General features: G+C 38.1%; 1 protein-coding gene across 1 annotated transcript in view; it reads right to left on the reverse strand.

Moving 5' to 3' along the window:
- Bmpr1b (bone morphogenetic protein receptor type 1B) overlaps nucleotides 1-22,439 on the reverse strand; it is a 320,945-nt gene that overhangs the window by 125,267 nt on the left and 173,239 nt on the right. Inside the window, exon 2 of the mRNA XM_055628294.1 lies at nucleotides 9,653-9,748. The gene's annotated coding sequence lies outside the window, so the exon portion shown is untranslated. The remainder of the gene's footprint in view (nucleotides 1-9,652; nucleotides 9,749-22,439) is intronic.

Below are 22,439 nucleotides of genomic sequence, written 5' to 3' on the forward strand. Positions count from 1 at the left end.
GGCTTGACAGGTTATAGGATCCAGAAAAAAAAAAAAAAAAAAAAAAACTTAGAAAATTTGCTATGAAATATTGTTATACCCATAGACCAGTGAATAATTCATCTGTCATCTGAGAAGCTTCTATTTACAGTAGAAGGTGATTAACTGACTAACCACAGTCCAAGACGCAAATGCTAACTGACTAAAGAAAGCCCAGACCTTAAAGAATATGTCTTACCCCTTCTCCCAAGACGCGGGAATCACTGCTGAAGAGAAAGTAGAAAGAATCTAAGAGCCTGGAGTAGCAGATGACTAACAAGAAATATTCTCTTCTGGACACAGTAGGCTAACTGCACACATGAACTCACAGCAATTGTGATAGCATGCGTGAAATCTGTACAAACGCAAGCCAGATCCTAGCGTGGACAGAAGATGTGGGCACAAACTCCTACCCCACATTTGATCTACTGGGTGAGGGAGGCAAGAGTTTTCTGGAACAGGGTAGCCCTGGTAAGCCAACCATTCTCCAGCAGAAGACTGTATAACCAAGAATACTGGAACACCACAGTGGTGTTCAAAAAAAGACAAAGGATGGGTGAGTAGACAGGGTTAGTGAGTTAAAAAAGAGGTGGGAAAACAGCTAAATAGGATCAAAACATACTGAATGAAATTCAAAGAATTAATAAAAAGAAGAAAATTCATTCACTTTTGATACTTTTTTTTATATATATATCAGCTTCCTACTACCTCCCTCCGATACCCTCTGAGACACTCTCAACTTCCTGTCATCTTTAGTAGCAGCAGCAGCAGCAGTAACAGCCATAGTCTTCCTCCTCCTCCACTCCAACTAGCAGCGTTCAATCAGTGCTGAAGATAAGCAAATGGGTCCTGGGCCATCCCCATGGGACAGAGGTAACCTGTCTGTGTTCACAAACTCAAAAGAAAAATCTTTCTCCCTCCCTCAGCACCCAACAACTTCCAAAATTCCTCATTTAGGAGTGGGCACTCAGTGCTCCCCTTTGTCCATCTCGTACAGGGCGAGTGCAAACAGCCACAGCTGCGATGAGTTAATGTTTGCCATGTCAAAGCCTCTTATCCTCCCACTCCTACATTATTTCTGCTACTCTTCAACTCCACGCTCCCATCCAGAGCCTTGGATGGGGGAAAGGTGACACAGATCACCCACTTGCAGGTGAGTACTCACAGTGACTTATTCTCATGAAAGTGGGTTTTATTTCTTGAGTGACCGAAGAAAATCACTTTCCTATCCTGTGTCTTAAGAGTATTTTCTCTATTGTTGTCAAGAGTGTCAGGTCTTACACAAAGGCATTTAATCCATTTAGAGTCTGAATAGGGAGAGAGATACAGAACTAGTTTTACTTTCATTCTGTATATGAATATCCACTCTTGGCTAGGACCATTTGCTGAAGAGGCCATCTTCCCTCTGCTGTGTATTTTTGGCAAATTTGTGAAAAATAGAGCAGTGTTAGTTGTGTGAGTTTTATCGAGTTCTTGTATACTAACGATGTAGAGGTTTGTTTTGTGCCAGTAACATATTGTTTTTGTTACTAAAGCTCTGTTTATAACTTGAAATCAGGCGGGAAGCTATCTCCAGCACTACTATTTTTGCTCAGGATTGCTTTGTTGATCCTGGGTCTTATGTGCTTCCCATATGAAGTTTAAGGTTGTTTTTGTTTTTGTTTTTCTGTTTGTGTGGAGAACATCACTGAGATTTTGATGGAGATTTCATTGAATTTATAGCTTGCTTTGGGAAAATAGTCATTTTCACAGTACTGACTCTTCCAATCCTAAAGCATCAGAGGTCTTTTCATCTTCTGGTATCTTCTTTACATTCTTTCTTTGGTGTTTTAGAGTTTTCATTATACAGGACTTTTACATGTTTGGTTAGGTTTATTCTGTGGTATTTTATTTTACTTGAGGCAACTGTGAATAGTGCTGTTTTCCTGATTTATTTCTCGGCATGTCTGTTATCATTTTATAGGAAGGATACTGACTTTTGAATGCTAATTTTCTCTCTTGGCATTTTACAGAACGTGTTCATCAGAACTGAGAGGTTTCTGATAAAGTCTTCAGAGTCTCTTATTTAAAGATCCTCTGCAAAAAAGAATAGGTTGACTTCTTCCCTCCATATTTGTAGTCTTTTTATAATGGTGTCCTAGAGAAGACTTCAAAACTTTAAAATGAACAACAAATGAGAAACAAGAAAACTTTGATTTATGACTTTAGTGAAAATGCTTTAACTTTTTCCCTATTTAGGATAAAAATTGGCTAAAAAATGTTTATTTTTTATCTCATTCAAAGCTTTTATGTTCTGAAATTAAAAAATAAATCAACTTCAAAACAAAGCTATAAATGATACAGCCATCCACTCCCTATTGGATTTCCTAAGGCATAAACAAAACACAGTATTTTTATTACTTTTGTTTTAAGTGTATTTGCCATATTTTCATGTTTCAAGAAAAAGTTTGTGTGATATACTACCAACAAAAATAAAAAAAAACTAAGAGAGAAAGGAAGGGAATGTCTTTCAAGAAATATTTTAGGTATAGTTACGAGTAGAAAAGTACATTAGGTCACCTGGGCAAAATAATTACAATACTTAACTTCCAGAAATTAAGAAAAGTATAATCGGACCAAAAAAGTCATATACTGTCTTTAAACTTAGAGATTTCATTCCTCTGGATTTACTTTGTAATCACATAATTTAAAATGATGTTTGGCAAGTTTGGCGAAATTTCTCATCTTTAATAAAGAGTTCCATTTTAAAAGTTAATATGTTCTACTTTTCTTATTTTATGAATTGCATGCCATGCATATTTATAGAAAAATATTGACTAGCAATGCAAACTGCTAATGTAATAAAGTAAGACTACTACTGGTTTGGTTAAAACAAACAAAATCACACAAACAAACAAACAACAAGTCTGTCACATTTCAACCACAAAGTTCTACGACCTTTTCTCAGCGGCAGTGGTGGAGTTTTGTGATTTCGTCTTCCTATAACCTTTGAGATTATATTGAGACAAGCTTGTGTTTCTCTCTTTTGGATAATGAGAAGCAGGTACACATCTATGCCCAGTCATCTCACATCATATGATACGCCAGAAAGATCTATAAAACGTATACCAGCAAACTTTCATAAATGGCACCTGTTCCAATTCAACCTTACTGCAGGACAGTTATGTGGACAAAACACATCTGAAAAGAAATTTCAACTATGGTCTATTTTAAGCAATTAAAAAGTTACTACAGTTTCCTATGAAAATAGCAATATTGTTTTCATTCCACAGACAGACACAAGTCAAGGTTAAGCAAACAAGAGTCATATTCAATGTCTGGAAGAGGTTTTGAAGGCTTAAATAGTAGTGAAAACAATGGTCTAGTGCACCAAGGAGCAAAAATACTCAGAACTCGGAAAACCCAATCGCTCTAAATTGTCCTTGATACCTGTCAATGGTATGTGAAATAGCACAGATAAGCATTCTACGCACACAAAACACAGTTAAAATCAAAGTAATTTTATTGAGTTTCAGAGCTTAAAGAAACAGCTGTTATTTCTCAACTTTTTAAAACACTGACTTCCTTTTCTTTCAACATTTCTATTTTGAGAAGTAAATTCTTCCTCTGACTTGACTAGAGTATCACCTTTCATATTTGAGCATTCTTCAGCCATGCTTTTGTGTTACTCCCTTAGTCCCCAGCTCTCTCTGCAAGAGTACATACAGCTGAAAGAAACCCTTTACTGGGACCTCTGGAACCAACCTCAGCCTGCAATTCTAATTTTCCCAAACACGGGAGGACAGACCCATTCTCCCCTGAAGCTCTGGGCCTTTGGAAAGAAGGACACTTTTCACTTTTCACTGACGGAATCCTGTACTATCTCACAGCATTCAAACCTGCAGTAGCAATTTATAGATTACAGTGACAGACCAAACATTTGGGATCTGTATATTTGCCAGCCAGTGTAATTTTGGACTTCTGCTCAGCAAATACCTACTTGCCTAGATATGGCCCCTATATAAGCTCATATATGATTAATTTATCTATTCCCTATCTTGCTCACACACATAATTGGTGCTAAAATAATAAACAAAATGTTTTATAATATTGTTAATCCCCTTAAAGGATTTATTGCTTCTGGAAGCACTTTCTTTCCATTGATTAGTTAATCAATGGCTTAAAAAGTGTTAACGTAAGAGGGCCATTTTAAAATGTATTTGTAAAATAAATACATTTTCTATTTCCTCTAATTGTAGAATATTTGCTATATTATTGACATTGGAAAAGTACATAAGAGTAAATTTGAAATATCAGCCACAACACCTTTAGCTTCATGAAAGGTACAAACATTGCAAACTGAGGCTCTTCTAGTGCTGGGACAAAGGTTGACGTGGAAGGCTCAGGTGACACCAGGAGATTTCTGGAAAGGGATATCACCAAAGCGACTAAAACCAGGGACAGTGCACTCACGTGGAGTGGCAGCCTAAGCAATTCTTGAGAGAAACAACAGAGGGTGTACAAGTCTGACAGGTACAAGACTTATTGCTGAAACAAGAAAGAGAAAAAGAGCGCTGTTCTGCTGGGTGGGCAGGAGACATGGAGGTAACGTTCCAGAAGAAAGAGCAGAAGGTGAGCATAGAACAACTATGTTAACAAGATCAGAAAAACTCAACAGTTCCAAGATTCATGACCTATTTCTAGGACAACGAAAGGCCAGGGTGGGGAGGAGTTTTACAGGATGTGTTTATTAGAGTGTGCAATGGACTGCTCTTTCTAAGGGTAGTGTGGTAGAGGGATGTGCAGTAAGAAAAACAAGCCTTGGAGAGTGGAGGTCATTAAGGAAGTGTCTATTAACATCTCAGGCTTAATTCATTATTGCTTCAATAGATGCTAAACACGTAATGCAAAAGGCTCCAGATTTCAAATTTTCCGTAGTAGGTCTTATAAAAATGGAATTTAGAAACATAATAAGTAAGCAATACCAGGATTGGTCAAATGCCAAAGATAATATTAAAGCAGTGTTTCAAGTTTTAAAGTATTCAATTAGTTTTCAACACAAATATAAACCATTTTAGTCATTATCAACCAGCATTATAATTTCTATTTAAACTGAAAAAAAAAATCCTTCTCTGGCTTATTTTTATCTGTAATAATTTATTTGCCATGTTTTCTTCCAATAAAGAGTCAACATTGAACTTCAGAACCAAAACGATAAGGATGATTTTTTTTTAAAAGTTGTAAAAAAGAGATCAAAACAAATGATGTGTTTATGTAACATAAAAATAAAACAGGTTACTAGATGAACAAGAAATTACAGTTTTCACCTTATAGCAAAAAGGAAAGAAAGAAAGAGAAAGAAAATTATTAGTTAGTTTCAGTTTGTTCATTCTAGATCAACCATGATGCATTTTCAAAATAAACAATATTGTATAGGTCCAATACCTGATACCAGGTAATCATACAGGCATATGTGTATCGAAAAGAACCTTAAATTTGAATCAATATATAAAATTCTATATCCATGTATCAAAATAACATTATTTTTGTATCAATATATAGAATTTTATAACATTGATTTAAAAATATTTGAAAATAACAATAGTTATATAGTTGAAGAGATTTACTAATGTATCCTTTTCTCTAAATATTTATATTTAGAATATAAATATTTCTATATCATATTCCTATGTTCCTCCTTGTGCTTCTTTTTATTATACTGATGTTTTTTTTTTATTTTTTTCATTTTACATCCTGATTCCAGCCCCTCCCTCTTCTTCTCCCTGTCCTGTTCTCTCACCCTCTTCTCCCTTTCCCCCCTTTCCTTCTCCTCAAAAAAGGGCTTCCTCCCCCACCTCCTCCTGTACCAACCCACCCTGGCACATCAAGTCATAAGTCATGTCAAGACCAAGCAAATCCTCCTCCACTGAGGCCAGACAAGGCAATTGAGGTATTGGACTTACAAGTCATTTACAAAGGTAAGGTTTACTTCCACTCCTTTTAAAAGCTGCTATTACAAACTGTTTAGGATAATTAACTTATATAAGTTAATGGTCAATTAATCAAACCTATGGTCATGTGAGATACTAGTCTAGTTTATCATAGAAATACACATCCTAAGTTGAACAGATAGTAAATATCTAGAAGCAAGCAATGTTGCTTATTCAGACTTGCTAGAAAGTCACAGACACATGGACAGACAGATATGATTAAATGCTCTGTAAATATAAAGGTAAATAGATAGATAAATGGCCTTCAAAAAATTCAGAGACCTACAGGATATGGCATTTAAAGATGTTTTTATTAACTTGAGGCCTTTTTGACTTGACACATGTCAGCTCGTGGTAACACCCCCAGCCTACCTCAACGAAGTTGATGAGCATCATAAAAATCTCCTTTTGGAGATAGCCTCATTAATGACAATCTAGCCACTTTGCAAAAATGGCCCAGCTCTCTCTAAAGACAATATACTCTCCAAAATGGACAAGATTTAGACACAGGCTGAGATGACTCTGCCATGACAGGGTAAGCAACTCCTTCATATTTCCTGCTTCACAATTATGTCTGCCAGATGTACTGGACCAGAAGGCTGAAGATGATGCTGTAACATTACAGAGGGTGGCTGACCAGGCAGTAAACTGTCTCTGTCTCTGTCTCTTAGTTTTGGAAGCTGCTTGCCTGCACTTCCTACTTAAGTAATAATTTTATTCCTTCTCAAGTCTCTGATGGGGTTGAAGACTGGGTGGTTATAGTGTCATAGGTTTAAGTTGCTTAGGATTTAAGAAAATGTTTTAATATCTAGAAAGATGTTTTGTTTTGTTGTTTTTTTTAATCAATAAATTAAAAAAAATGGAAGAAAATGACTTGGGTACAAAACTTTATTTAGTCTTACCTAGATAAGATAGGTAATATTTTCTTCAAGGTTGCTAAATACAAATGAGCTAAACATTTTAAATTTAACTTTTACACATGGCTTTCCTGGCTGTTTCATACCTGCTCTTATTGTGTGTAGTTTAATATAAATAAATAAAATCCATATGTATTTGGAAAAAGAAGAAAATAAAACAAAATAAACAATGTTAAAAAACATAAATGGAACCTATTCACAAACTCATGGATGGCAGATTTTCTAACAAATACAAAAACCACTGATTATAAGGAGAGTACTGGCTGTTCTTTCCAAGGACCTAGGTTCAATTCCCAGCACCTGCATGTTAATCTATAACTCCAGTTCCCGGGGATATGACACCCTTGTACAGGCACGCATGCAGGCAAAACACAATGCATGTAAAATAAAAATAAATAAATCTTTAAAAATGTTAACATTAACCTTAAGAAAATATATGGATTAGTTCAGCCTTAAAATAAAGGACTACTAAACAGGGCACTGACCTTGTAGGCATTAAGACCAACAATTGACAAATGGAACCTCATGAAACTAAAAAATTTCTGTACAGCAAAGGACACCAACATTCAATTGAAGAGAATGAAAAATATTCTTTACCAGCTATACATCTGACAGTTAGTGACAAAACAAAGGAGCAAAACCCAGAAAACTAAACTAAACAAACAAACAAACAAACCAATAAAACCCCAAAATTAAATACCATGAAAACAAACAACCCAATTAAAATAACAGGGCATGGAATTTAACAGATAGTTCTCAAAAGAATGAATAAAATAGCTATGAAATATTTTAAATGTTCATCTTTACCAATCAGGGAAGTACGAATTAAAACAACTTTGAGACTTCATCTTCCTCCAGTCAAAATGGCTACCTAAGCTTAAAAAGTGCTGGAGTGGAAGTGAGAGAACAGAAACCCTATTCACTGTTGGTGGCAATGCAAACGGGTACAGCCACAATAGAAATCAGTGTAGAGGTTCCTCAAAAAGCAAGGAAGACATTTGTCACATCCAGGCATATCACTCCTGGGCATATTCCCAGCAGACTCTCTATCCTACTACAGAGACATCAGCTCATCCATGTTCAAGGCTGCTTCATTTACAACAGGCAGATTATGGAAACAGCTTGTATGTCCCTCAAATTATTTTGCACCCTTTCAAAAATTATGCATACAGCCAGGCAGTAGTGGAAGACACCTTTAATCCCAGCAGACACAGAGATTAAATTTAGAGGCAGAGACAGGCAGATCTCTGAGTTCAAGTTCAGCCTGGTCTAGAGCAAATTCTAGGACAGCCAAAGCTACATGGAGAACTCCTGTCTAGAACACCCCCTCCACCACCCCGTGCCAATCCAAAGAGTATGGGTATGGTGACAGACACCTGCCATCATCCCTAGGAAACGGCGGTTGAGATGAGTGTAGCATGAACACTATATACTGGATCAGCAGAGCTATATAAAAAGACCCAGCCTCAATAACAACCCCCCCCCAAATTATACATCAATCAATTACAGTGATTCTGCGTGATTTTTGGCCTCATTCAAAGATGCTTACTTTATTTCCATTTAGAGTTGTTCCAGCTGCTGGTTTGACATGGCCCATCTGTTTGGACGTCCCTGCATAAGTCTGTGCCACACGCTAGCTCTCTCTTGTACCTCGAATGGCCCACCGTGTAAAATCCATAGCAGAGTAACTTTTGTTTTCAACTTAAATATGTACAGCAACAGTACAGAAAACTCACTGGACCTCAAACCATCACTCATAGCATAGCCTAAAAAGTTTAAATATCATGCAAGCATTTATACTGTCTAAAAAAAAAAAAAAAAAATCAAACAAGCAAACTTTCATTATATTACTGGGTAATTTTCATGTATGTAATGCCATAGTTCTAGTGAATCGAAATACTGACTTTGTAAACTACACACTGTAGATATAAATAATAAAAGTATACATATTTCAGGAATGTTCTAAGTAAGAAGGTATGCAGAAAGTGGTCTATGTGTCCTTCAGCATGAGCGCTTTTAGGATAATTAGAGACAAGCACAGCCAAGCATACGGCAGCAATATGTGCAGCCAGAGAAGCCACTGACCTGCTACCTGCCGTAACGGGAAAAAACCATGTAATGCACAGCCAGGGACACTAACTCGGGTTAATATTAAGAAAGGGGACACAGTTCATAAAAACCCAACAGCAAGTCATCTGGACAAAGCAGGGACTAAATTCTGTCTTGGGTTCTTTGTACAGAGAAGACAATTCATGTCACTCCAGGCTCATCTCTTCCCAAAAGTGGTAGCATTACTTTGGTTACTTCCCAGTGATGTTTCGTTCTGTCAGAAAGATCCTATGTTGGCCACATTCCCAATGTCCACCTTCTGATTTTGTCTAGTAAGTACATCTCTACAAGTTGATGTGAATTTTTCTATATCCCATCTCTGGACCACAAAACTAATACTAGTGCCTTACGAGGTAGATAAAGTTAAATAAGACAGACTTCTGCCTTGATAGAGATGAGAGAGCATGAAATCAATGTTTGAGTACGACTGCCACCACCCATACTCGGGGCGCGGCCACAGTCCAGGCATTCTCAAGAGGCGTACAGAAACCTCTGCTGCCTCCGCGAACATTCACAACAGCAGGCGGCCCTCCTTAGAGGTGTACCAAGCCCGGCAGCCCTCTGCCCACTGCTGCAGGACAGCCAACAGGGAGATGGGGCTTGACAAGAAAAGCCAGTCTAAACTGGTTAATGACTTACCTCGTCACGTACGGGCCGAGCTGCTCCTTTAACGTTTGGTTTCCTCTCTTGTCATAGCTCAGCACCAAATGGTTGTGATTCAGCCAAAGCGTGAACCTGACAGAAAGAAATTTCTTTTCAGAACAAACATTCGAAATTAAAGTTCCCTCCACTGTTGTCTTCCTTGCCTGGCTCTCTGTGTGCGCCTGTTTCTCTGTGTCTCTCTGCAAGGCAGCTACGTAGTGGTCTATAAATATTGACCTCACACTTGCTCAGAGTTCTCCTTGCTCATGGCACAGGTCTGTGTTACTGAACACCGTGGTAATACTCCGGCGAGGTTCTCAGCTGCTCGGACAAAGCAGTGAATTGGCTCACTACCCAGCAACTCTGTGCTTGCCTGGAAATACCATTTCGCTGCCAGCTTTACAGATGCTACGGGCCTTTCCTGAGCCCCAAATCGGGCACAGAGGGGCAATTATGAGTCTTGTCTGAAGAAATACAGCTTTCCTCAAGCAGGTGGAGAGAAGAGGGCTAGGAGGAGGGGAAGACAAGGAAGGAAATACTGCCTTTTCTTTGTTCAAACAACGCCATCTCAAACCTTTATAAAATTTCTACCTAAATGCCACTCAATTAAGCCTTGCAAAACTTGGTTATACATATTATGAATGACCTAAACCATAAAAAGCAGTCTTATAATTGTTTTAATACTGTTTCTTATGTTAAAAAAATGCTGCAGGGAATGAGCAATTGGCCACAGAGAGACTTTATTTTTTGATATATGTTCACTTGCAGAATGATAGAAATGCATTGGAATGTATAATATTAAATAGATAAATTATGTATTTGGTGAAAGAAGCTAAAATGTAATCTAAACATTATGTGAATCAACATGTTATATTAACTTGTAGATTTACAGTCCTGACAATTTGAATTATATTACTTTGAACTCTTAGATTAAGGATAAAGTAAGCTATCCCAATATGTAGATTGTGGGCAACATACATTTCCTATTATCTATATTGCATAACATTTACATTATAAATGATTAGAAAATATATCATTCTGAATTTTCATGCTTTTGCCAATAATAATCACTTGTTTGCTTTATTAAATGGTACCCCTTGATTAAATCAGATGAAGGAATATTTGGAAGTAGTGTGGTGCTGGATCTTAGAGAACACCCTCAGCTAGGCTCTTAGTTTACCCAGGGCCATGTGACAATGTAGTAGCAGAGCCAAAAACCAAACCACAGCCTATCCTTACTGCTTAGATACAGGGCAACTTCCCCCAGGACCGTGATGCTCAGAACCTATCTTTATCTTCATCTTCATACGGAAACTTGCTGAAAGTCTTGCCCAGAAGAAAATACATTCACACACACACACACACACACACACACACACACACACACACACACACCTTTAATCCCAGTACTCGGGAGGCAGAGGAAGGCAGAGGAAGGCATATCTCTGGGAGTTTGAGGCCATCATGGACCACATGGTGAGTTCCAGGACAGCTAGTGTGAGCTACACAGTGACAAGAAACAAAAACAAAAACAAAATCTAAACAAAAGTTCACAGGCACAACATTAATGTAAAAGAGAAAATTTGTGGTAAGCAAAATGCCTAAAATTGTTAGGTACACTTAGGCTTCAAAAGATCTTCTATGCTTAATTCAGTAATTTTCATGAAGTTAGCTCACTGCTGGGAGAGACGTACAGCTAGATACTGATGAGGCGATAGCCCTACTCTCAAAGACCTTATACTCTAAGTTGAAGGAACGGCTAATTGCTAGACAGTGCATTCGTTAGACGATGAAGAGGAGAGGAAGACAGTGAGGAGACAGGAGCAAGCAGCATCTCAGGCAGCACGCAATCCAACAGGTGCTGGTCAAGTGAGACTCTGGCAAGGTTCCTGAGGCACACAGACAGGGAACAGGGTGAAGAAGGGCAGGAAAGGAACGGCACGCACGTGCACCTGCACACAGATCCTTCTGGCTGTGGCACAGACAGATAAGACAAAACACTGCCGTAGAGAAAGAAGCGTGGACTTTAAAGGTTCCGTTAACAAACTCAGCAGGCTATCAGGCTCCAGATACTTTTCACAAAGGAAAGAATCTGAAACATTCTGTAATCAGCACACAATCACACAAGCTTATTGTCTATAATTTTCAGCAGTAACAGCATGAGTACATGTGAAAAACTGATTTTGTACTGTTTGAGAAATTATATTTTGAAAATAAAATTCAGCAACAATACATGCTCAATCCACTGACATTTAAAATAAGCACTCTCTGCTTAGAAATATAAACATCCATTTAACAGTTGAAAATTGTTTTGTATTTTATTTTATTGAAATTTTACCAATCTAATTTCTTCATGGAATTTTTCTGAAATACAAATACCAAAAAGTTTTTAATTGTTTTTTCATGTTTCTTCAATAAATTTTTAGTTATTAACTATTCTATGACTGGTACACACACCATTACACCGTAGCATGATTTACGATGAATGAGGGTGTGGGTTTTTTTTTTTTTCCAGGAGAAATGCTGCCATTAATAAAGCATTCTCTTAGCAAGATCAGTTCCAACAGAGTACAAGTAGATGTTGAGAAGGTAGACACTCCAGTGAAACTATCCATTCAGCTGCCAAGTGAAAAGAACTAGTGTTAAAAGGCTCCTCAGCCTGTGATTCCAGCTGCATGACATTTGGGAACAGGAAACAGTTCCATGGGTTACAGGCTTTGGGGTGAGGTGGGGACAAAGGACACCAAGGAGGATTCTCATGGAAGCACAGCCACTTGGGATGATGTAATGGCAGCATGATGTCATACATGTAGCAGATGTACAGAATTATACAGCACAAAGAATGAGGCCCTGGGATGTGGGGATGGCTCACCCCTTGCTATTCTTGCAGATGATGAGACTTTGGCTCACAAAACCCAGTTCTGATAGCTTATAATTACCTATAACTCCAGCTCCAGGGGGATCCAACATTGCTGGCCTCCAGAAGCATTTGTAGTCACATGCACACACACATACATACATGCAATCTTTTAAATTATTTGAATAAAAGAATGAACTCTCATGCACAGTATGAAGAGTATGAAGCCTCTTCTCTGTCTTGCTGAAGTACGTGGCGCAGAGGTGATATTGTTTATCATGCAATTTTTTGTCTAACACGGGGTTTCAAAATATTCTAACATGAAAAGCAACCCCGAATGACTTTGCTTTTTTATGATAAAGAAAATAAAGCTAAGTTATTAATGGCTTGACAGAAGTCCCGTAACAAAACAGGCATAGCACTGGGATTTGAACTGCAGGCTATGACTGGACTATAGTACCACACCACCTTGGCATCAGTTGTTTAATTAAGAACAGATACCACTCAGGCCAGGAAAAGCCGGCAATGTGAAAGGAAGGACCAAATGAGCCTTCTGAACTTCTCTCAGAAAGTAAAGAGAATTTTAATATTGAGTACTGAAAGGTGGCAAAAAGAAGGAGCTAGCAGATTAGAGGGTGGCATTAAAGACCTCAAATGCCTGTTCTTTAACTTGGCAAATGGGTAAAGAGTCTCTGAAAAGTCAAGGCTGGCTCTTCTTGGCTTTGCCAATCTAGGTTACAAGAAAAGGATCAACTTTATGACAGGGCCCTGGGAAGAAGAGGTAATTCTAGTTTCTAACATGATGAACTTGATACGGTTGGCTCATAGTGAACACGTTTAGTAGGTGTTTAAACATGCTGATCTATGATACAGAAAAACATCTGTTCTTTTGCTATTCAAACACTATCAGCATATAATCACCATACAGAAGACATACAAACTACTTAAAATACCACCCAGCTCATATTCATCTTCTGCTAAACATCTGCTTTCTCCTTTTTACTCTCCTGTAAACCTGCTTGATCTTCTCCATCATTATGCCTCACACAGTAGCAATGAAAACCTGTCTCTGTCTCAGCTGCAACTCACCCCACTGTATTTTCCTAACATGACTTTCCCTTGAAAAAAGTTTCCCTTGATAAACTCCTCCTTGCATTCACCTTTTTGGATGTTCCTCATACAGGTGCCTTCTCGCAAAGCCCAGGGAGTGCTGCTTTGTTATATAATAAATGCACAGAATGTGCCGGATGCATGGCTGAAAAAGACAGTGTCTAGCTGTAAATGAACACAGCCATGAGCTCCCTCGGTGGCAGCAGGCCTGAGAAGTGAGCCAAAGTCAGCATCCACATGTATTGAAAGCTAAGGAGAATGCAAAAGGGGCTCATGTGGAGTTTGAGTGCTAGAGAGAGAGAGAGAGAGAGGTCAGTAATGCCAAGTGCTTTGGAAAAATCCAGCATGGCAGGAACTGAAGAAGCCCATCACAGGAGGCAGAGGTGTTCTTGGCCCTGAAGCAACTAGCATGTGCAATGTAAAAGCATCAACACGCTATACAAGTTGTCATCTGTGAAGAAGATAAAAAAGAGAAAGCACTGGTGACTAAGCTGTTTCCCCAGGGATGGGAAGGCAACATGTAAAATTAGATAAGAGCAAAATTATCCTTTCACAAGCCTTATGCACATATAAGAGAGAGCAAGATGGGGTGATGCTTTCGAGCAACAAACAAGCAAAGCAACAGAAGCAGAACTTTCTACAGGGGAGGTGTCAAGTCTGTGCTCATTTCTCAAGGTTGGATACATGCCTCTGCTTCTTCATTATTAAACTGCAATTAACATAGCATCAGAGTCAGATCATTTCAATTTGTTATAAAATAGTCTTTCATTATGCAGATATGTCAAGGTTTACATACCCATTCCTTAGCTGATGGACTCTTGAGTTGGATTCCATTTGGGGAACATTATGAATAAGAATGCTATGAACATTCATGTACATGTTTTCCTTGAACTTATATTTTTATTAATATTTGGTAAATACCAATGAGTAGAATGAATTGCTTGTGAATAAATTCATTTTGTATTCTAACATTTTTTAAATGTGTCAAATTGCCTTCAAGGTAGGCTGTATCATTTCACAGCATGATCAGCAACACAGAAAGGTGTGAATTTCTCTATGTCCTTAGATCTATAATTATCTCTCTTTTTCCATAGTGGAACTAGTACATTTGAAGTTCAATATCATTGTCATTTCTAGAGTGGCTAATCCTAGTTGAGCATCTTTCCTCTGCTAGACATCCATTACAGGTTTCAGGAAACACAGTTCTGCAAAGTTGACCTTGCAATGACGTCACCACTCTCTCGTTAACTAAATAAACTAGTAGACAAGTCAAAGAACAGATCATTGGAACTTTTAGGTATGTATCATTGTGCAGATTTTAAACTGATATAAAATTCATCCACAGTTTACATAGACTATTTTGTATAGAACAAAAGGGAGTATTATCTCACACTCACATGCTAATAAAAATTATGTCACACTCACATGCTAATAAAAATTTTTTAATAGAATGAGCTTTGAAAAGATGTGTTTTTTTATTTATTTGCAAAGTTTATTTTTTACACTAAAGTTTATGGAAATTTTTGAGGACTTTGGAAAGACAAGAAAACAATTACAGAGCGAATGAATTAATCATCTCTCCAGGACTGTAAGCATCTACTCAGGCACATTTGGTTTGCTAATACACTAAAAGGTGACTTTAGGATACAGGTGTTACACTCTAGTTATGCTAATGCTGAGCAGTGAATAAATTTGAACTACTTTGTTGACAAACTTAATTGGATATGGACAATACAAATTTGTCTACCCTATAAAGGAATGAAATGTATCTCAGAGCAAACAGCTACAGCAGAACATTAGTCATCTAAGCTTGGACTCATTTCACACCTGAGGGAGTGTGTGACTTTCAATATAAATGACAGGAAGAAGAAAACACACAATACACCTAGTTAAAAGTAAGCTGTGGACCGTGTTCTCCTTTCTTTTTCCTTTGGGGACCTATTATTAGTCATATCATATGCACGGTGACTTACCTTTAACTCTAAGGTTCTTTGTTCTCAAGTAATAAATACTTTGAGTTCCCAGGACCCCACAGGAAAAATCACACAGATGTCTACTGACCTTTACTGCTGCCCTTTATTTGAACACTTATCCATTATAAGTTTTAGAAATATTGACTGCACAGTTTGTAAAGAGGCCATTTGTTCTTTTTAACTGGAACAATGTCATATGTAAATGGAGATGAAAGAATATCCTAAGTAAGGGAGCCATAGCAAAGAATGGGTGCCCTTTTAACTTTTGTTTGACAGCACAACAAACTAATCCCAAACCGAAATAAAGCACTTTACCATTAACCAATAGAGAATGATCTAAACTCCACAGTGGACAGAACAAACAAAAGCAGAACCAAACATATGCTCAACTGCACTTAGCTAAGCAAGTGCGTGTCAGTAGACATGGTGACTGTCACCTTAGGGTTGCTGCTGCATGGGTCTGGTGCTCACTTCTCGTCTTGCTTGTTAATCACACCTAAGTTTCAAGACGATATAATTTTCTGATATTTATATATGAGTTTGTGTAATAAATGAGAGTAATATGACGGCAGTCTTAAAAATTGTTTAACATTATAAAAACTTACCTGCAACATAATTTCAAGCATTTCCTATTTTAAAAAAATTACAATTATTAAAATAATATAACCTAGAGTAGGCATTTCATAATAAGTTTTAAACTTAATCCACACTAATCCAATGCTGTCTACTACCACTGCAAAACAGAAATTAGGTCCATGTGACAATAGGGCTCTAGGAAAAGTTTCGATGTGCAGATGGCAACTGTGACCTGGCCTGTCGAGAAGCTGTTGCCCTTTATCATGACGAGGTAGCTCAACTCTTGAGACCTGTTCCTTTCTTAAAGATTTGTTTCTATTATTTTTTAATTATGTGGATGTGTGTGAAAGAGAGGGGAGAGAGTGAATGTGTGTTTGTATGTGAGAAAGAGAGAGAGAGAGAACACAGAGCCACAGAGCACAGGTACCAGTGGAGATCAAAAGCATCAGATCCCCGAACACTTGATTTACATGGGGTTCTGAGATGTCAGACATGGATGTGGGGAACTGAACTTGGGTCCTCTGTAAAAGCAGTATGCTCTCTTAACCACTGAGCCATCTTTCCAACCCTCATGTCTGTTTCTCTAGAAATGACTCATGTGAAGACCCTTTCATGTATGCATACCTATCCATCATAGAAATGTACCATTCATTTTATTGTTTTTTAATTTAAAAATATAATATATTTTGGTCATATTCTCTCCCTTTCCCCAACTCTTCCCAGGTCTTCACCTCCCTAACATCCACTAACTTACCAGAATATTTAGTTTTAGAAGAAAAAAAAATCTGCACTTTACAAGGAAATGAAATCAGGAGAAGCACAGGTGTCCCTTTCAACAACAGAAAGGTCACAGGCCATCCTGAAGCCTCCCACAGGAACAAATCTGTATCAGCTCAAGGAATGAAACCATGATGAGGCATTCCCTAAGCCATGCTGGCCCTGCCTCCAGCAACCCAGAGTTAGCGATGACACCAGGTCTACCGTTAAAGCTCATCTACCAAATTTATGCTGACTTTAAAAAACATGATTTATTAATCATCTGCCAGTACCTCTTAAAAAAAATCACTGGATGATTAAATTCAACTAGGCAGTAAAAATAGCAACGTAAATTAAGTCTAATAATTCATGAACGAAAATAAAACAAAAACAACACTGCTTTATTTTACTGTTTCATAATAAGCATGCCTTCATGGAGGCGGGGGGGGGGGGGATTGAAACTGCAAAACCGAGACTCATCACCATGCGTTTCAAGGCCATCTTTCTCTAATCAAAACATGTTTCAAAAAACATGAAGAGGAAATAACAACAAAAACAGAGAAAACCAACTTTAAGAAGAAGTGAATGTGTCATGTTTTACCCTCTTTGGTTCATATAGATATGGAATTATCAATAAGCTGTCATACTAGATGGAAGATGACATTGTCTTATGTATCGTCAAGCATAACCAATGAGTAATGAAGAGATGAAAGAAAGGGGAATCTCTGTTTTAGAGGTCTACGTTTCATTAGACCTGAATACTGTTGGGTACAATAATGTCATGTATGATACATTTGCAAGAGCCAACTGGGTTGTAAGGTAAGCTGAAGTGATCTTTTCAGTTTTCAACGTATTTTCAGACTATTTTCAAGGTGTTCATAAGATGTCATAGGGATAGGTGAATATGATGGAAAAATGCTCTCTGGCATCTCCCCTCACCTAGCTGGTTTCATGGTGAGTTTCGGGTTTAATCAACAAGAACAGTGCTGACACTTGGCTGAAGACAGGTGAAGATGAAGAGCATGTTTACATTTATTTTTCCATGACCCAACTAAAGATGAAATCTTATTAATAAATAGGGTGTAGTATTGTTAATTAGTTTGCTCATACTTGGTTTGTTTTATAGGCCTTTTATGTTCAATAGTGGAATAAAATAATTATTTCAGATAAATAAAAACACCAGTAGAGAATATGAGAGAATATTTCCAAGTACAGAAAACTCAAAATATGATCTTATGCTAATGAATAATACCATTTCTGTTATTGGCCAATTCCAAGGGGTATGTAACATTCTAGTAAATCAATTACACAGCCCTTTATGTGTGTGCCTTATATTATCTCACTTTATGCTCAGAATAAGCATAGAGCTGCCTATATCTTTACCTCATACACAGAGAAACTGAAGTTCAAAGAAGGTAAGCTAATAAACCATGATGTTAAGGAATGAAAGACAATCTCAAGAAATGTCACAAAACCCACAGCCCTTGGTCAGTCTTCTAGTGTAGCAGCATATCTCCGTAGAAAAATTTTTCCTATGGCATAATATTAATTCTTGGGGGACAAAACAACATCTTCCAATTTGGAGCATATTGGTCTTGAAACTGGCAACAGACATGATCCTATTTCCGAATAGAAACCAAACAAACAGTCAAAATCCAGGCTTTGAGAACAAGCGGGAGCTTGCCCCTTTCTCACCTTTCTTTGTGTTTCTTCTAAAATTCAGACTTTGCCTTCACATAATCTTAACAACTGAAACGACCCAGTCTAGTCCCTCCATCACCACTTTCCTTTTTCCTTCATCAATCTTCTGTCCGTCACTAAGCCCCGTCTTGATGACAAGAGGGTCAAATGTCTTGGCTTGGAATATAGGCCTCTCCCTGATCACAAATGAGTCCTACACTCTCTTCATTTCCGCCGTGCCCACGACAGTAATCCCATGTTACACTGTTACACTCCACACCATATATCCATGGACAGCACTTGAAACACCCTGTACAGCACTTCCACACTTCTGTGACTCTTCATATAACAGCCCCTTCATAATCTCCACTCTCAGGGGCTGTATTTTAAGGTACGTGTGAGCGCAGATGCAAATTAGAAGAAAAATTTCCTGGATGCCCTGACTTCTAACCAAGGTTTCTTGTTTTCCTCTGAGAAATGTGGCAAACTGCTTGGCTTCACCTGGTGTTTTTCCTCCTGAAAGTTCAAAGGAAGAAAGAGAAGTTCATCCATCTCACAAGCTCCCAGCAGTGACATGAAATCCTCACATGACTGTGCCTCTCAGTATGACTTTCTGGGACCATAGCAGTATAAAATGTAAGGCAATAAAAATATGGCCATTTCAACCACATGGCAGTCTCTGGAAAATATTGCCATCACATAAAATTACACATGCACACTTCTGAGGTGTACAAGCAGAAAACTAATGTTAAGGTGATACTAGGACGTATTTAAATACCGCAAACATGACAACTGTGCCTACGAAACTAATAGCTTCTTAATAGAAAAGTTTAAATATTTACATGTGCAAATACTGCTGCCTTTTGGGTGGCCGGAGAGAACAACTAAGTTCAAAGTACAGTGCTGAAAGTCAGCCTGGGGTTTAAGAGCAATCATTATCAATTAAAAGCTGCATTTTAAAACCTGTGTCAGGTGTTACTGGAAAATGCATCTGTCTGAATGGCAGTTATTGAAAAGTTTATCAAAAATAGTAAATAATGTATAAAAAGTCCCCAGTGAGCAGTGAAATCCTCATTCAGATGACAAGCTGCCTATCAGCCAGGAGCAAGTCCTCAGACTCATTGGCTCCAGTACTGTTTTCTTAATTTCCTATGAGTGCACAACATCGCACTTCGCTCTTTGGCTTTGGAAACCCTATTTATTGCACTATACTATTAAAAACTACTTTGACTTACTTACACTCCCGACAAATACATTTTTGCAATCTTAATTACCACTTCTAATGCTTCTTTTTTAAATTTTTTATTAGTTCTCTGGGAGTATCTGACACTGTATTTTATTCATAATCACCCTTCCACAACTCCTTCAAGATCCACCAACCCTCTAACTTTGCGTCCTCTTTTATTTTATTTTATTTTTTAGCAGCCATCAGGGATGATGTGTGCTAAGCACATATTCTTGAAATTAAGTCCCTCAACTGGAGTATAGTCAGCGACTGTTTCTTATGGAAAAGATTGTGTTTATTCGATGCTTTCATTCAATCAACACTGCTGAGTATCTGATACGGGGCTGGCCACAAAGACACATTCTTCCGATTTCAGTGACTTCAGTGAGGGAGAAAACAGGCAAGCGAATCCCAAGAACCAGCATGACACAAGCAACACACGCAAAAGCATAGCACGGAAGAGGTCAGATCGCTGGAGACAGGGTTCAAAGTCACTTTTTGCAAGACAATGTGATTGTCTAGGTACTGAAAATAGCATTGGCCAGAAAGCTGGGGCAACACTCAAACGTTAAATATGTTTGTTACAGGTAATGGGAGGCCTCAAAATATGGCCAGTGGAGAGAGGAGCTCCAGAGGTGTTCACTGATGGGTCAGAACCACTGCCTTCTTAAGTTTCTAATGATGGAGTATCCATGTTTTCTAGGCTTTATTTCCCTCTGCCTGTTCACATTTCCACTCATTTCTTTCTAGATCTATAACATTTAAAGTATTGATCACATTTTGGAGAAATGAAAAATATAATTATACATGTTATAGCATTATCATTTCTGTATCAGCTTTTTTATGTTTTGGAGTCGGGGTCTCAAGACAGGGTTTTTCTGTACAGTTCTGCCTGTTAGGAAGCTCGCTCTGTAGAACAGGCTAGGCTCAAGCTCAGAGATCCACCTGCCTCTGCCTGCGGAGTGCTGGGATTAAATGAGTGTGCCACCACCACAAAGCTCTGTATCAGAATTTATATTCCCCTATCCAGAAGTATTTATGAACAACTGCACTCGAAGAGGCTGTAAGAATTTATAAAAGGATGGTGAGCTGTATGTCTCACTGAGTTTATATTCCATGAGGAAGAGAAGTTCAAAGAGTATGGTAATATCTTACAACAGAACATAAAACAATGAAAGCAAAACACAATACTGTGTTTTGAAACACTTCACCTTAAGGCTGAACCCACAGAGGTCCATGAAGGTGTCAGCTATGTGAACATATCAAGAAAGAACATCCCAGACAGGAGGAACGGCCTGTGGAGAGTGACTTGGGAGAGGGTCTTCTCCGCTGAGGTAAGGAGTGGAAGAGCACATAAAGAAGTGTAAAACATGGGACTGAAAGAACTTGTTTCCAGCTGGTGGTTACTAAATGTGCAGCATTAAAGTCACCTGGAAGGTTCTCACAAATGCAGCTCTCTGAATCACACCCACAAAGGAGCAGACCCAGAGTGAGTGCAGTGGTTCCAGATGCTAGCATTCTCTGAAGCTCTCCAGCAGATCCAGATGGATGGTTCAGCTGAGACATTCTAATTTAAGCCAGTGTAAGAAATTCACATTTTAGGCCAATGATATAACTGTCCAGTGAAAGATAAAAGTTTCACTTTAAATTTATTACACACCAAATTATTTAAATTCAATCTAGATCTTTGGTTAAAGGGAACATGAGACGTTAGGAATGGATTTATTTCTAAACCAAATTATCATTGAGAATGAAAACCACAATAATCTGTTTTCACTACTGCAGATTACCAGTGCGCCTGCTCCTAGACCCCTCCTAGCATGGGGAAATATATAAGCACATGAGGGAACGTCATTAAAATTTCACTCAATACAAAATAAGTCTATTATACTCTTTTAGTTTCCCACCCAAAACACATGGTGTTCAAGTTACCTACAAGCCTGAAGATAATTTAGAAATCTTAAAAATCAGTTTGCAGTTAATAAACAAAGCGTTCCAACAATTCCACTATTGTTCATATTACATTCACTAATTTGTAGGGTTCTCATACATCACCGAGCATGAACTGTTGAGGCAAGTTGCATCCATGACCTGGTCTAAGAAATTTCTTTTTCTCCTAACCTACTGTGCTTTATACATCACTCTGAGTTTAGAATGCATTGGAACCATAGCTGAAGACCTTAGTTCCCCTACAGACACTGGTTTATTTTTGGGATGGCTGAATTCTCCCTTGTCTGGGGCCACACCAATAGCCAAGATATGTGACTTCTCAGGTACAATAATTATTGTGAACTAAAATGATTTAGCCTGGCTCTCTATTAATTTTCTCACCTTTGATTCATTTTAAAGGACTGCACATAACATAGTCCTTTGAAAGCTCAAAGATGTTGTGTACATCTTTCATAAGCAAAGCCATTTTCTGGATATTGGATCTTAAATTCTGTTGCATTCTGGCACTCTCTCAAAAGCAAGCTGGGTGATGCTATTGCTAAACGTGGAGAAGAATCCAAGGCAATAAGATGCAGTGAAAAGATCCAGCCTGTGCAGACTAAACATCCAAAATAGCCCCAAATTTGCCAAAGCACACATGCCCTACATACCCCTAGG

This window comes from Psammomys obesus, unplaced genomic scaffold (assembly GCF_907164565.1).
Source record: "Psammomys obesus unplaced genomic scaffold, mPsaObe1.curated_primary_1811, whole genome shotgun sequence".
Lineage (NCBI taxonomy): Eukaryota > Metazoa > Chordata > Mammalia > Rodentia > Muridae > Psammomys > Psammomys obesus.